The sequence below is a fragment of the Hydractinia symbiolongicarpus genome, chromosome 13 (assembly GCF_029227915.1).
Source record: "Hydractinia symbiolongicarpus strain clone_291-10 chromosome 13, HSymV2.1, whole genome shotgun sequence".
Lineage (NCBI taxonomy): Eukaryota > Metazoa > Cnidaria > Hydrozoa > Anthoathecata > Hydractiniidae > Hydractinia > Hydractinia symbiolongicarpus.
In genome coordinates this window covers 10450761-10463512 of record NC_079887.1, presented here as the reverse complement: position 1 = coordinate 10463512, position 12752 = coordinate 10450761, and positions in this window count along the sequence as shown.

Genomic DNA, 12752 nt, shown 5'->3' with positions numbered 1-12752 from the left:
TACGAGGTGTTGGCTGTTGTTGTAGTTCTCTTGTCGTTGTTGGTGTTGCTGTCGCTTGTCGCTGTTGTTCTCGTTTTTGTTGTTGTTGTTGTCGTTTTTGTTGTTGTTGTTTTTGTTGTTGTTGCTGCTCTTGTTTTGTTGTTATTGTTATTTTTATGCAGTTATTTTTAAATGTTTGCTAGTACCACTTGTTCTTTAAGAACTGTTAAGAAATAAAAGGTTCCGAAGGATGCAAGAAAAGTTCTATGGATGTCAAGATTCTCAGAACATCAACAATAGAATTATCACCTACCAATACCAATGATGCTGAGCTGTATAGACAGTCTCCTGATGGATTGGATCTAAAAATAATATATTTTACCATGACCTTTGACTCAACAAACTTTGTTTTCTAATAGCCATTCGAAGGGTTGTTTATTTTCATCACCAACGGGTACCATGGTAGCAAAGATCACTTATTCTATCTTTTAAAAATCTTGATAAACGTCTGTCGCAAATTTGTGACAGTTGGGCCCTACAAACTTGAAAACCTGACAGAGTTTGGATATTTTGTTAGGCTTAGAATTTGGCCCAACTGTCAGAGATGTTACTTCCTTGACATGGTCACTTCTAAAGTAATTTTTTTGTAAATGAACTATTAAAGACGTCATTCAGTGTATAACAACCGCGTAGTGATTTATGGGCGATAATTATTATTTTTATACATAATTAATGGTCATAAATTGCATCACTTATACGGTCTCTCCTGTATTAACAACAAAAACTTGGGTTACTTTATGTTGTTGCGAGTAAGACAAGGTGCTTACGACATTTCCAATTATAGCAAAAATTTTCGGTGGCTTCCGCAATAAATTGGAAATGTGTCTGCGCCATCTCCTTCACTTGTTGTTCCTGTTGTTATTGTTGTCGTTGATATTATTGTTGTTGTTGTTTTGTTGATATTACTGCTGCTGTTGTTGGTGTTATTGTTGTTGTAGTTGTCGTTGATAATATTGCTGTTGTTACTTATTCAATTAACGTCTTTATGTATAAGAACGTGTCCTATTTATATATACTAGTCGTTAGCCCGTGGAAAATCCACGGGTTCGCCCGTCCTTATTATACCGCATTGCGTGCTTCTCGCTATTGCGCAGCTAAGCTACCATTTTGCGTGACAGACAGACAGGGTATACGGGCATTATAATATAGATTAATAGTTCATTAGTTTTTTTAATTATTTTGCTTTCTGTTGGTTTATAATTTTCAAGTAAACAACAGCTAAATGTGATTTTTAAACGATAAGCATTATTTCCTATTATTACTTAGTGATGCATTTAAAATTGATTGTATCTCTACGTATTGAGGTTTTGAATTACTTGTTATTATTTTTATCTATACTAGCTAGTAATAGAAGTATTAACGCAGATTCATACTGTACACATAAAAACTAACAAGGAATTATCAAGAAGGAAATCCAATTAGTACGTTCAGTATTTTGCTCTATATGGTAAAGTACGGACACAGAGGTATTAACACAGATCCATACTGTACACATCATAACTGACATGGAAATATCAAAAAGGAGACTGATAGTTTACAGTGCTTTAGCAATACATCGTGCATTTCGTTTCTCCATGTTCTCCTCGACATCATATTATTACTTTTTGGATATTATGCACAACAATGTTAAAGAAACAAACAAATATCAAGGCTACATCGCATCGCTATTCTCAACTACTGGTTTTGTAAGCATGCTAACTATTGGTTATATTTTACACCAATGGCATTGTTATAAAAAATCACTTGTGGTGTTCAGTGCTGTGTCGGTAATTGGAGCTGCTATTTATTTGATACCGACACCACCGACACCAATGATAGGGAAAGCATTGATTGGTAGTGCACTAGGTCATGTAGCAGTTGTAAATTCTGATTTGTCCTCATATAAAAAAGGGAACAAATCCTCCAAGTTGCTTCTGCTTATTAATCGTGCTGGATATGCAAGTTCTATATTAGGATTATTGCTTGTTATGTTCGCTTTACCATATATTGATTTTGAAATTGGTGGATGGAGAATATGGCAAGGTAATGTACCAATCGTTCTAGTTCTTGTTTGTAATACAATATGCTTTGTATTATGTGTTTTTGTGCTACCAGCGGATGAAATGCCTGATGACGAAAAGTTAAATGAGAAGAAAAAGCCAACTTCCTTGATAGATATGGAGTACTGGAGGAATGTAAAATTGTTATTACAGAATAAGAATTACATGGCTTTATCACTGCACACGCTTCTTCTTCACAATGCACGAGTAATTCACATTGTCTATTTGCCTGTCTTGACCTATGAGTGTTACTCTTTTCAAGCACGTGACTTAACTTTATTAATCTTAATCGCAACTATCAGTTTAAATGCTTATTTGTATTTTCTGAACAAGATGTTAAACTATGTATCTGGTGTTACTGTGGTAATTTTCAATACAATTGGTTTGTTGCTATTGGAAACCATGCAGTCTTTTGGCAACGAAGGAGTTGTCTGCGATCTTGGCATCCTCATATATATGTACATAACAATTATGATAGCGCCGTGCATTCGTGTTCTTATGGTAGCACAAATTGGGAAAACTGTTCCCAAAGATCTGATTGTGATAGCTCAAAGTTTCTTAGAAGTTGCAATTCTAATAGGTAGTGCAATTGGTGCTGCATTCGCAGGTAAATTTGCAAATAATATAGAGCCAGTTTTAATTGGACAACTGTTGTTAGGCTGTTTAACAACTGGTTGGTTATTAACGCGTTGGAAATCCATTATCAAACTTCCTTAAGGATTGTATCTGATATATATATATATTGAAAATGATTTGGTGCAGGAAAATGAGAAAGATTCACAACAAAGTAACAGACACATTGAAACAGGGAAGGTTTCATATCACGGCTTTAATATATATTTTGTGTCTTATATGTTTATTGTAAGTTGGTTTCTATTATCATAAAAAATATTTGATCACCTTTTGTGCAAATGTTGTTCATATAGGATTAATCTTCTGTTCTTAAATAAGAGACAGCTCATAAACTCGTAGTGAGATGTGAAAAATGGATAAAAATAAGAGAAAGTTTTAATGTCCCTGAGAAATTTATCGCAACAAGTGTCTCTTCATAACTCATCGCAGAAAAACATGTGTAGGACTACACTATCTTTCTTGTCTGTCTTACGAGCCAAATGGCAGTCAGTAGATGTTTCTTAATGGGTTGATAAAAACTAGCTACAATGAAAGGTTTTACCAACGTTTTGACACTATATAGATTATAACCTATTTTTATATAATTACACAGTAGTCTTGATATAACCAAATACATTTTTTTTTTATTCCTTTGTTACTCCTTTTTCTTAATTTTTTATTTTTAAATTTTATGTATTTCTAACAAATATTAACTCTATCGTACTTTTGACATAATATTGATGTTTTGTTGTGGACTCTAGTAAATCTCATCTTTTGTACTTACTGAAACCTACAAAGATACTCTTGTTCTCAGCTAATTCAAAGGATTTTAATAAATAAGAAAAACATAAGGAATTTATTAATTAATTAAATAATTTATTTGTTTATATACTGTGTATACAGCTTTTATCTTTAGTCATAGCGACTGTTGTCAATGTCAATTGTCTGTTGTCAGTAAAGGTCAGTAAAGATATAGTACATTATTTTTGAATTAAGGGGATTACATTTCATAATCCTAATCATTTGAACGTAAGCGACTTTGTGAGGATAAGGATTTTTTTAAAACACTAGAAATCTTAAGGTGCAACCTCTCAGGGCCTTTTTGTTCTTTATATTTAAAAAGTTTCGACCATATATACCAAATATCACAAGTCTTGTAAACGAGGTTGATTAACGTGAAAGCAAATATATCCGGTGTTTACGTAATCTGGGGTGTGTTAGAAAACAATTAACTGGGCTGGAACAATTGGGGTATTGACGTTCCTGCAGTAAAACATTGTTTTTGAATTTCTTTTTTCTAAAACAGAAAAAAATTAAATTGATTGTATTAAACGGCTTAAGTACTTTGCTCATATAAGACGTTAATAAATGGGACAAGCGCGCGTTGAAATAAACGTAGAGAAAGGGGTAAGGGAAATCAAAAATCAACAATTGGGGAGGAAACGATTATTACGTTATCTAGAGTATAGTAAACAGCACTTATTTCCCGTGCTAGCAAATTTATTGCTTTTCTAATTTATCTCCTGAAGAATAAACTTCTAAAAACGCTTCCTTCTTTACAAAAATTGAAAGTTTACTTTAAACGGTATTAGCTCAATGCTGACTTCTAAAATGCACAAGCCTTTGTTTCTGTGCGTATGTCCACGTTGAAAATAATTTGATGACATATTCTCAAACGCAGTTACAAGGATGTTGGAACCACAAAGTAGAGTTATAAAGACCGCAATCGAAGAAAAAGGAAGTTTTTGTGACGAATAAAAATGGCAGTTGAAATATCGACTATAGAAGTGATCCACGAACAAATATAGGTACAGAAAGGCGTTACGTGTGTTTTTTTTTCTGAGAAACGTTGAACAGTAAGAACTTTAAACATCATTTTTATTAGCCTTTTAAAAAGCGTCAAACAAATTTTTTGAAATGTTTTCAGGTAGGTTTACTATGCCCTGACTTCACAACATATTTACAAATATAATCTTGTTTAGAAAATTTTAGAATAAAGATTATATTACAAAGATGGTTCCAAAAACGATTATTTTCCAACACTGCACTTGCCAATACAAAAAGGCTTAGGACTACACCTTAAACTGCACTAATTCTTGCTGACTTTGCATCGGCATACGAAGTACCTCCAAACTTAATGACCGAATAGAATGGCGCATTACATAATGCATCTACACAACTAGAAGATGCTATGCTGGAGTATCACAAACACACAAACAATTAAATTAAGACAAATAAATAACTGCTTATCTAGTTCAGATATAACTTAAAAACTAAAGGACAATTAAGTAATTATAAATTCTTCACAACAACCTAAACCACTATCAACCTCTTCAAGACCAAAAAAAACACATGACAAAACACACAGGACTACAAACTCCAAAATGACCAGCTACCACACCAAAAAATAATAAACTGACTGTTGTGCCACGAAACACTACCGGTAAAAATACTATCGCAAGCAACACCACAGACTTCTGAAAGACAGATATTAACAGAGACATTTCAGCCATAGAAATCATTCCACAATATACAATACATAACTGCAAAAACACAAAAACCAGAACACTGCTCGACATCCAGGAAGGAACAAAAAAGTACTCAACCATGTGACTAAGAGAAATATACTAAGAAAAAACAAAACATAAAATTAATTAAAAACTTTCCTTTAACGATTGACCACAAGTTATCTAATTTGAGGAAAAAATCCTTGTTAAATGAGAACTAACGAAAAACCTACATAATTAAAACATTCTTGCCTATCACGAAAACAATTTTTCCCCTTTTTTTGTGACTCACATTTACAAAATCCTCCCTTATATACTCACAATCCCTAAGTATACAGAATTCTCATCACCAAGAATCTTATGCTTAAGGAGGCATTAAAACAATTGGAGTGAGTCCTTAAAACCGAGGACACCTCTTAAAAACAATGAAAAGATAAAGACTTATCACAAAAGGATGTACTATATCACGAAAACATAAAAAGCAAGACTTATCACAAAAGGATATCACGATACAACTAAAACAGAGAATACTTGAAGACACTTAGTTTTCCTTACACACTATTCCAAGGACTACACTACAATATTTTTGATAAACATTAGCACCTTACAAATCTGCCCTAAGTCTTCACTTGTAAAAACTATGCGACATAAAAATGTTAAGGCTAAGGTTACAAAAGATCCTTAGAGTAGGGTTAAATTAACAGCATTGGGGTGACTTAAAATGAACATGAATAACTGCCATTATTTACGGTAACACCAACCACCTAGATACAAAACCATTTGGATTTGTATAACTAGGTATCACACTAGGACAGATTGATCACCACATCTCCTGTAATAAAAATCACTCTCTTTTTATTCCCTCCTTCATTTCAACACACTGTGTTTCTTGGAATAGTCGATATGGATCCCTCGACATTGGCACATCTTAGTTGAATAAAAAAAAAGTGATGCAAAAAGAAAAACCCTACCATCATGGTGGTATAAATGCATAATATAATATATACTTTACCATGTTAAAATATCATCAAATTTTCTTACCTACTGTTTATAAATGACGTTTGTTTGACCAGTCCACTAACAAATAAGTTATAATGACATCATAGAAAAGTTGACATGACACTCCTGCGAAACAGCAGTATTGCGGCATTTGTGCAATAGCCAACGACACTGTGCGCTAAAACGACAAGCGTAAGGGCGTATACCTATTTAATTTAAGGTCGCAAGCCTCTGCTAGAACATTAAGCGTTGGTAACAATGCAGGTGCAATGACGACAATGTAGTTATGACAGAGTAGATTTTCAAGAGGATATCAAAAGGTACCAAGACACCTTAAACTATGCATCAAGAAAAGTAATTTTTTTAGTTGGCAAGGTATCTACATGGTACTTGAACATTAAGTCAAATGTGGATGGATACAATAACAATTAATTATCTCTCTCGGTTAAGCACACAAGATTGGATATATATACTGTCTCACAAAAACACGTTCTATTTGAGCTTGCATTGTAAATACTTTATTTATGGCATAATAAATAAAAAATGATAATAATAAATACGTAATAATAATATGCGTATTTTATTTAAACTTGCATCCGAATTGCTATTTTATGCTGGGCCCGAAAAAGGGATGACAAGGATGACAATATCTGCCGCAGAAAATTTCTACAAATCTGAGCAGTTTCAGACTAGCTTCATTGTGATGTGGTGTTGTATATTTTCCCAAGATCTTTCGTGCAAATCGACAGGCAAAATAAACATGCGATAAGCCGTAGACCAACCAGCATTACAAACTTTATTTTTGAGTGGAGGCCTCTTTGATCTTAAGGTATAGTTTTTGCATGCAGATTAATTGACCAAATACAATAGTGAAAAAATGCTACCAGGCTAACAATTTTTTTTCCATAACTTAACCAGTCAGGGAGAACTGGTGATTAGCCTGTAAAGGATAGTTAGTCATTACAGGATAATTATGCGGTACATATAGTAAAATTAGCTGCTTCTGCGGCCAATTATACGGTAGAGATCTTATTTGCTTAAATTTCCACACTTTCTTTGATATCGATCTTCCGATAGTCATCTACTTAGTTTCAAAGCATGTTATGCTTCAATAAAAAACAAAAAAAGAAGAACAAGAAACGAGTGCGCATAAAATATATTCATTTTCAAACTTATACCGGCTAATTAACGGTATAAATACTCTGCAATAGCTTCCCAAGATGGGAGACGCTTTTCCGTAACGGAATTTTAGTGCTGTTGGTGAATTTAAAATTATGATAACGCAACGAGTTGCTGAGATAATATCAAGATAGTTATTTTCAATAATAGTACTAGCTGAAAGCAGAGAAGGACGAATAATGAATGGGGGGAATGGCGATTCCATCGGAAATTCAAGACCTGCAACTGCAGCAGACGAAGTGATGGGCCTAGGCCCATCATCGGCATCAACGGAAGTTCGCAGAAAATTATTCCGTACCGCGAGAGGTGCTCTACAACATCAGAGATAATGTAAAATAAATGTGTCAAGAGTCGATCCTCTGCCTGCAGAAGAAGAGGTTCCTATGCATGAAAATTCTAACAAAAATGCAACAGAATTCACAACTCCTGAAAAGTTTTACTGGGGTGAAATGAAGGGAAGTTATTTTACAAAACTGATTGATTCCTGCTATGAAAAAATCGTTTTCTGGAGGAAAAATCTTTTTATGCTTCCAAGTGGAGGCACTGGCAAAGACTTCACCCGGGAAATAACTAGATTGCTTAATGCTTGGGTAGAAGATAGCCCGCTGGGATCGATATCTATGAAGGCGATTCACATAATGACAGCCCATTTACTCCAAAAACCAAGCAAAACATTTAAAACCAGAGACCATGTAAAAGCTCTGGAAAGAAGACTGCGTTTATGGCATAGAGGGGAGATTGATGCGTTGGTGAATGAGGCAGAAACACTACCATCAAGACTGCCAAAAATTATGGAGAAGAAAACCATTGAAACAATCTCAAAACAATTTAAGGAGAAAATGGAAAGAGGTGATGTTCATGGCGCAATCAAATTGCTTACAAACAATATGGGTGGAGGAGTGTTTCCATTAGACGATCGACAATTTCAACACTGAAGGTGAAGCATCCCAAAATACTAATGATTACAATATACTGCATGGTCCTATTTAACACATCAATCCGATAGTATTTGATGCTATTCATGAGCAAATGGTACTAAAATCTGCATTGGCAACACAGGGTAGTTCGGGTCCTTCTGGTTTTGATGCTGATGGATGGAGAAGGCCTCTGACATCGGAAATGTATGGAGAGTGTGGCAAGGATTTACGATCGTCCATTGCAAATGTCACAAAGAAACTTTGCACCCAACAAATAAATGATCAATCGTTGCAGGGTTTTCTAGCTGCAAGGCTAGTGCCACTTGACAAGCAACCAGGAGTACGGGCCATTGGGGTCGGGGAAGTGCTAAGGCGGATTTGTGGAAAGTTGGTTATGTCAATTGTTAAAGGAGATGTTATCATATCGGGGAGCAGGGTGCAGATGTGTTCTGGTCAAAAAGGAGGAAGTGAGGTTGCAATCCATTCAATGAGGAAAGCATTTGAAAGTGAGGGAGCTTAGGCGGTGATACTAGTAGGTGCCGCTAATGCTTTCAATAACATTAATTCGAAAGCTCTTCTTCACAATGTGCAAATATTGTGTCCGGAGTTCTCAAATTATGTCGTCAATTGTTATCTTGTGCCTGCCAGATTGTTTGTCATTGGTGGAATTGAACTCCGCTCTAATGAAGGGACCACTCAAGGAGACCCAGTTGGCATGGCAGTTTATGCCATGGGAATTACACCACTCCTTAACATCATGTTGTCAACAATTGCTGATGTTCCAGATCAAATAGTAGCATTTGCGGACGATATTACATCAACAGGAAAATTGCGATCATTGAAGAAATGGTGGACCAATACTACAACAATCGGTCCACACTTTGGATACTTTCCCCAGCCAATGAAATCATGGCTAATTGTTAAAAAGGAACACTTTGATCTTGCCAAAACAGTGTTTGAAGGCACAAATATACAAATATCCAAAGATGGTGAGAGACATCTTGGCGCCGTCATTGGAAGAAAAACAGCCAAAGATCAATACTGCAAAAACAGGGTCAAACACTGGTCTGATGAATTGACCTTGCTGATATAGATTGCAGTCACCCAGCCACAGGCGGCATATGCATGTTATGTGAGTGGCTTTCAGCATCGCTACTCATACTTTATTCGAACGATACCCCAAATGGAAGATTACCTCCAACCAATTGAAGATATTTTGGGACATCATTTTATTCCAGCCATCACTGGTAGGAAAGTCATAAACGACACAGAAAGGGATCTTCAGTCCCTCCCGCCTGGGATGGGCGGACTTGGTCTTAAAAATGCCTGTGAAATTGCACCGATCGAGCACGAGAATTCAAAGCAGTTTACATCAGATACTTGGCACCACTGAAAATGGGGAAATCAAATCAATTTCAATGATTAAATGTAAGAAGAACCAACAAAATAAAGAGAAACTGGTGCGAGTCAGAGCCGAGTTGAATGAAGATCAAAAGAAAAAGAACGACTCAATTGCCTAGTCGGTTCTTCAATCTGGTTAACAAATCTTCCCATCAAAGAGCTTGCGTACGCTCAACAAAGAGCAGTTCCAGAAAGCACTGTGTATTCGATATAACTGGACCCTTCCTCGATTACCCACTGAATGTATCTGTGGAAGCAGTTTTGATGCTTCACATGCGCTGTCCTGTAAGAAAGGAGGGTTTGTGAAATTAAGACATAATAAGATTCGCGACATAACAGCAAAGCTACTTGATGAGGTATGTGTCAATGTTCGAAGCAAACCAAGCTTGATGGCTCTAGATGGCGAGCAGTTTCAATATCGTACTGCCAATCGCAGCAGAGAAGCACGTTTGGACATCTGTGCTACTGGGTTCTGGACTCCTGGGCAAAGAGCATATTTCGATATAAGGTTCTTTGACCTAAGTGCTCGAAGATACAGGGGTCTGTAGCTCAGCAAGTGCTTCAAAAGGAATGAAGATAAAAAGAAACGCCATTATAACGAGCGGGTAAACACCGTGGAATATGGGACCTTCAGTCCCCTTGTCTTCTCAACAAATGGAGGAATGGGTCGCGAGTGTGGAGCGTTTTACAAACGACTATCAGAGATGATTGCTGAAAAGCGGGATGTCACAGTTCAACAATCGACCAACTTCATAAGGTCAAAGATCTCATTCAGTTTGTTAAGATCAACTTTACTATGCATCAGAGGCGCACGCTCATTGTGGGGTAGGGAACCTGCAACAATCAATAACATTGAACTCTCCAATTCTCTTTCAAGGATTGTACGCAGCGATTAATCAATAATCTATTCTGTGAAGAGATTTTAAAATTCAAAAACAATCAAAACACTCGAATAATCAGAAAAAATAGACAGTAGTATTAAAAAAAAATAATACTGGAAATAATAAATTTTAGTTAACACTAGTTATGTGTACAAAATGTATAGGGACGAAATCGCATATACTTTGCTGACATGGCATGGCCTGTTACAGTGTTACAGTATAATTAGCCGACAGTGTATATATAATTAGCTTATTCAAATTATGAATGCTCTTAAACGGCAACGCTAAGTTTATGAAAAAACATTGAAAATACGTAGTCACGCGTGAAAAACATAGGGGAGGCATACACTACAATATCGATATATTAAAGAAAATTGTGGAAATTTAAGCAAAAAAGATCTCCACCGTATTATAGCCATATAGACGCCGACCAACTATCCTGTTACAGGCTTATTATCAGTTCTCCCTAACTGTCTTCTTCCATATGGTCTGCATTTTATTATCTTAAGATTCTTCAGATTTTATACACAAGCGTGAAAATCCCGTCAAAGTGTAAACAATGAAAATCGTTTATACCACTAGAATAAAATATTTTATTTTGTTGCTGTTACGCTAACACGATAAATTATGATGTATGGAAAGATTGCTAAGCAGAGATCTTAGCTAAAATTTGCAGGATTATTGTTACCAAATCTATGCCTCCTAACTACTACTTTCTTATTGTGGCTAGCTTCAGGTTGGTAAAAGATAACACAAGAAGTAATAACGATGGCTAGGCACAGAATGCACTTATAACAAACTAAATTGAAAATAACTTTCCGACTTTCCGATAACTTTTTAAGTCTAGCAGATGAAGAAGCACCAAAAGATAAAATTACGCGTATTCAATTTCTATTAACTTTTCTTTAACACAAGGATTGAATATACGTAATATTTATTTTTTCCAAATGATAGCTCATCTCCAAATTTTTAAAATTATATTTATAATAGTAAAACATTATTTTATTCTGATAAAGATATTTATTTCAAAATATGATAAATAAAATTACTTTTAGACAATTACAGGAGGCACAGTTTAGCATTCCCTCGCTTTATTCATTTGGAATGCGTTTGTTTACATTCCCGCGTATTTACGTCACACAAGTTTGGCACACGGGTTTTGCCATAAGCACATTGTTTACTCTGGGAAAGACTCCAACCTTGTTCCCAGGGCATATTAAAACTTTTTGACGTTTGGACGGCGTTGTGTCAAAAAGAGACAAAGCGCCCTAGGAACGAGGTGGGGAAGACTCAAAATAAAGCAGCAATTTTGAACAGACAGAATACGGGCATAAATAAACAACAGATAATATTTTTTTAGCTAAAATTAGACAGAATTTTTATTAGATGTGCAAATTTATAATAACTACAGGAAATACAATTATTCAAAAAGAGCTGACAAATGCGGATAGAAAAGTATATAGTTCTTCGTAGTCGAGAAGCTAGAGTAAAGAAAACAAGACAAAAAATAATGAAGAGAAAAATATGAATAAAGAGTTGGAAAAAAATAAATTTTTTCCTTGGCTAAATAAGAAATTTAAGACGAAAAAAAAAGATAAGGTACCTCAACCTCGTTCCCAGGGCTTTTCTACGCCTTTGAAAAATACAGAAATAGCGGATAAGGATATTAATTTAATGTGTATAAACAATAAGGTTAATGAAAATATTGTTAAAATGTATGAGCTCGTGGCTTGAGTGTAACGATAGAAGACAATGATGATTTATTATCCGCTGCAGGAGGAGAACGAAGACAGGATATTTGGTTAACTTCAGGTAGAAAAAGAAAACCAGAAAGTCTTACATTTTCACGTGGTGAAGACGAAAGTTTCAAAGACAGCTTATTTATCATCCGTTGATATTCTTTTAATTTTTATTTGTACTATAATTTTTATTGCATATATTTTATTTCATTACAGCGTTTTGAGAATGTGTTTTGCCATATCTGTGTATAGAAGCATTAAATTTACGACCGATAGCTTTAATTAATTTAAGATTTAGAGACCAAGAGATCCTAGCGACGAGGCTCTTTCCAAACCGTCAATAATAAAATTGCACTAATGAGTAAACAAACATGTTCTTTAGAATCTGACTTCTTTCAGCATGAATGCTGTTGATTTCCCCAATTTAAAACGCTATTGA